At 46.8% G+C, this 5,000-nt stretch overlaps 1 protein-coding gene across 19 annotated transcripts in view; it reads right to left on the reverse strand.

The window, feature by feature from the left end:
• nfasca (neurofascin homolog (chicken) a) overlaps nt 1-5,000 on the reverse strand; it is a 135,478-nt gene that overhangs the window by 91,205 nt on the left and 39,273 nt on the right. For 3 of the 19 annotated variants that reach the window (XM_070549119.1, XM_070549117.1, XM_070549116.1), the window contains exons 1-2: nt 3,646-3,959; nt 2-104 (exon numbers count right to left, since the gene is read on the reverse strand). The gene's annotated coding sequence lies outside the window, so the exon portion shown is untranslated. Of the gene's footprint in view, nt 1; nt 105-3,645; nt 3,966-5,000 lie in introns of those variants that run through there. The other 16 variants (XM_070549110.1, XM_070549109.1, XM_070549112.1 and 13 more) reach the window with 14 other exon arrangements.

Below are 5,000 nucleotides of genomic sequence, written 5' to 3' on the forward strand. Positions count from 1 at the left end.
CCTCAGCTTCTCATTCCTGGAGCTTCAGATCCTGCTGCTGCGACTCTTCAGCTGCCCGGAACAGCGCTCTGTCACGTGTCCCAGATGTCATCTCACACTTTCCACTGCAAGGACGAGAAAACACAAACATATAAACCCTCCAAAGGTGAACCACATCCTTTAGCTTCACTACAAACTGAAATCATTCATGAACAGTCCTGACATGTAAATCAGTCAGACCCGTATGACTATGCCAACCATGACATGTATTGTTAATAGAGATATAGAAAGGCAAACACACATAAATCATAGAATCGTGCAGATTAAACACATGCATGCCGGGTGAGGGAGGTGACCTCCCACAGCTTCAGTGGTCCTGGTTCTTCCCTAAAATAATGGCTTCACATGCAAGCTCTCGTGATGGACTGGAGACCTGTCCAGAGCGTCCCCTCGCCAGATAACGGATAGGAAACCAGCTCCCCTCACCCTTACAGAAGATGAATGAATGAACGAACGAATGAATGAATAAGTTGACCTTCTGTTGTTAGTTGTTTGGTTCTGGAAGCTTGCCTGCTGGGTCTCGTTAGCTGGAAGTGTCCGCCTGGAGGTTCCCACATCAATTAAGCCATTGTGCAATCTCTACTGGGTCTACAGAAACCTCCACACTTACATGGGGTTCTAGCTCTGTCTCTGCCATGATTTTATCACCAAATTTCATTTTCTCAGTTCTCACTCCTCTCCACTCCTCCTCTCTAAGTCCTATTATCATACCTATGGAGACACAGTTACCAGTAAATGCCCTCTCTTACTTCCTCAGCTAGGATAATGTTACATCTCTTCCTGTGTCTACGTCACCCTCCCCTTCATGTGTGAAAATCTATTGGTCTAAAGGTGTGGCTCACTAACCTAATCAATGCATTTGCAGTGGTCTCTAATTGGAGCGGATGCCTTGTAAGTCGTACTCTGGGGGCAAAAACACTGGTGCGCTATTTCCAGGAACTAGAGGTGAGCCACATCAGAGTTGAGCTTCAGACGACGGGATTTGGAGTCTTATTTCCTGATATTTGGACATCTCACCTCTGATTGGCTAACAGCAACATGACTCTACCGCTGACTTCCATTGTTGATGTTTAATCTCCACAAAACTTCAAGCCTGAAGGAGTTTGGCTGTGTGGTGGCGTTGCTAACGCTAACGCTATTCCTGAGTTACACCTGGAACGGACAGCTGTTCTGACCAAAAACACGGAGAAAAACATCTGAGCCAGTGGAGATCATGCTTCTATGACCACATGAGGAACAGGGTTTCTGGTTTTTAAATCAAACATGACAGCTGATACGAGACGCTGTGAAACAAACCAAAAAAATCGAGCTGAATGAAGTCCCTACCATTTTGTGTCTTTTGTCTTTAAACGCTTGAGCAGCCGGCGCCGTGGGTCGCCTTGTGATGCTCAACAGTTTGGAGGACCGCTTAACGAGTGACACAGCGTATGGCCGGGTTGAGCCTCAGGTCCGAACTAATCAGGGGAGTCAGTGACTGGAAACGCTTGTCACCCATCAGAGCACCAGTTTAGACACGCCGAGGCTCCGCTGGCGTTCTGACACATGCTGAGAGGCCCAGAGCTGTTTGAGAAGCTGCTCCAGAGCTCCCAGCAGCTCCAATGTTCAGCTGATTGGTGGTTCTGGGACTAAACGGGCTCCCCTTAATGAATCTGATGAGCTGAAGTAAGTCAGCGATTAGAGACTGTGCTGCTGGAGCATCTCACTGGTGAAGATCACCTTTACCACTAATGTGTGGTAGTTGCTTTTTTCACTCACTTAGAGGAAGACCTGTCCATAGCTATTCCTGCTGTTGCCAGGGTGAAGAGTCGGGTTCTCAGCAGAGAGCATTTACCATCCCAGATGAGGCCGGCCTGTCACACACGGTAAAATTCAGCTTCTCCTCTATCCTGGCCTTCTCCTGCAGGTCTCACCCAGGTGAGTCCAGACAGCTCAGACCCAACACCCCCCAGCTCCTCAGAGGTTAACCGACACAAGAAGCTGGCTCTGGACAAAACAGCTACTTCCTGTTTGGAACACCACACTTCTCCCCTTGCCCTCTACGGTAAAACATCTTCAGATCTGGGGTCATAAAATAATTATATAACCAATAAAAGGACCGTTTCTATGAATGCCAGCTAAATCACTACAGACATCTGAAGCACCACCTGAAGCGTTGTGGACGGACCTTTAACCAGCGGGAGCAGAAGGGAAGAGGGGGGGAGGACAGGGGAGGAGGAACTGTAGATCGGACCAAATATTTGTGGAGAATCCTCGTCATTGTCTGTCACCGCTTCTCTCGTTCAGCTTTCTGGACGCATCAACCACAGCTTCAGAGCCTCCAAACAAAGAAACGACTGTATCAGTGTGTGTGTGTGTGTGTGTGTGTGTGTGTGTGCATGCTACATCTCATCCCAACCTCATTACAAAACAGCTTCTACTTCACAACACAACTCCTGATCCCGGAGCTGGAGATGCGAGATGTTGGTGATGGAGTGAAATTCATGTCGTGTTAAAGAAAGCGAGAACTTTTGTGGTCTAGACACCAACTTTTTCTCAAATTCTCAGTGTTGTTTGAACAAAAGTCCTTTTAGATCATCTGAGCTGTGCAGAACTGACAGACGTCCTCGACCGTTGAACAGGACAAGTTCATCCTGGTGCCGGCTGAGATGAAACACCCACAGCAGGAGCTGGAGCACTTCAAACACCTGCTAGAATAAACCATCGTTCTCCATCAGATGGGACCAATCAGAACTGAGAGGCCCAACAGCTGGTGGACACGTGGCGGATTAATATCTGATGCAAGCTGCCTCTAAACATGTTGCATCACAACTCTGTGACAGAGTCAGGGAGATTTGTAAAGACTGGAAGCCGCTGAAGAGCAAAGAAATGGAAACAGCCAAAAATGCACAGTCGGGCTGCGTTAGTGTGTGTGTGTGTGTGTGTGTGTGTGTGTGTGTGTGTGTGTGTGTGTGTGTGTGTGTGTGTGTGTGTGTGTGTGTGTGAAAAGGACAGAGGCAAGCCCAACCTGCTCAGGTCACCAGGTCAACGCCGGGCCAACCACTCACACGTCAGATGTTCCCGTGAAGCTGCAGGTGTTTGGGCTGAGGCTGCAGCTTTGAGGCTCCACACAGAACTGGGCCACAACTAGGATTCTGGGTTCAAACCTGCGGCTGTTTGGCTGAACACCACGCCACAACGCAGCAGCCATTGTCATATTGGATAAAAGAGCATACACGCGTGTCTAAAATAGACGCAGTGCACAAACTAAAACGGTTCACAGCATAAACTGCAGCACCACGCAGAGTGTCGGCCAGGTCTCATGAAGGAATAGAGTTGCTGGTTTCTAATTACAAAAGCATAATAAGCAAAGAGTGAAAAACCGGTGACCAAAGAGAGGGAGAGGAGAAAATATACATCTTATTGTCTCTGCAGATATTAAAACAAAGAAACGATCCTTTAATCTTTTAGCTGTTTTTAAAATGGTTGGTTTCCAACGTTATCATAAAATGCTTTTCATTCGTTATCAGGCTGAAGGGACCGCTAGTCTCCATTACAGTACAGAAAAATGAAAGAGTTTATCGTAGCAGAACAGACTTTAAGCCCTTCTTCCAAACAACATCTCAGTACCTCAGTGGGTGAAGCTCTGGTGTCCAGCAGCACCGAGTCCATCAGAACCAGTCATCCAGCATCCAGGAAAACAGGCAAAAACCAGCACAAACAAAGGCTGAGCCACTGTCCGGAAAACCCAGCTCAAAAACAAAACATCTGTCAACAAAACAAAGAGGAGATAAAAATTCTGCTATTTATTCTTTCATTGAGTCCATCTTCCCTCTACGTCACTCTCGCTATCCCTTTCTCTCTTGTTCTGTGCCATCAGCGTCTCTCAGCCCGCACCCTCTCTCTCTCTCTAGCTCTCTCTCACACACACACACACACACACACAGATTCTCCATCTGTCATTGCCTCTTCACCATGGCCCCTCCCACCCCATCCATTATTAATGATCCACACACACACACACGCTCTGCTGCTGTCAAGCAGATTCATACATTCATTTTACAAACACACACACATGCCCTACAGGCTCATGCAAGTCAAAAGCACAGAACTGCTCTATTAGCTTTGTGTTAGCAACCATAGGACTGTCTCCTATCCACCTTATTCTTGAGTAGCCTCATGGAGAAATGCTGATGCAAGCAACATCCGGTGAGATGCCGGAAGTGGCGCATGCCCTCTGGTTTGTATTGTATTTTTCTTTTTTTGCTGGTTGAATGGGGAAAATGCTGGGCACTTAACATAAATATGACGCGCGTGTGTGTAAGATGGCGATTTTTCTGTCTGACTAAGTGAAACTGTTTTATATTCTCACCTACATGTAACCCTGAAACGCTCAAGTACTCACACCATCCATGCATGAAGACAATTCAAACGCTAAATGCAGGCAGCCACAGTGTCGACAGCCAGCCATGCATGAATGTAGAGCACACATGACAAATACACACACACACACACACACACACATCCAAACGCAACTAGAGAAGACGTTTCCCTCCAGCTGGGGCTGATCTCACAGATGAAGCAGTTGGTGAGAGTTCAGGCTTCCCAGAACAATGTTGCTAACATTTCAGCCTCACGCTAACGTGTACGTTTGCGAGCTGGATGGAATACGGTGCAAATCATTTCTCCTTAAAATGTGAAACCAGTCTATGAGACAGACTCATTCCATGCAGATGCAGATGTTTCAGCCTTTATTTGTTATAACTGTGATGATTATGGCTTACAGCTGATGGAAACCCCACATTCATAACCTCAGATTATTAGATTATTGTTTAATGGATCAATAATCTGGACTCAACGTGGCTCACTCTAATCAGCTGATGAATCCAGAAGACCTGCAAAGGGTTGCTGAGCCTTTAGATGGTCTTTCAGTCTGAGCTGGATTACTGATTTATAAGACTTTTGCACCAAAATCTCCCTTTTCC

Source organism: Nothobranchius furzeri, chromosome 3 (assembly GCF_043380555.1).
Source record: "Nothobranchius furzeri strain GRZ-AD chromosome 3, NfurGRZ-RIMD1, whole genome shotgun sequence".
NCBI classification, from domain to species: Eukaryota; Metazoa; Chordata; class Actinopteri; order Cyprinodontiformes; family Nothobranchiidae; genus Nothobranchius; species Nothobranchius furzeri.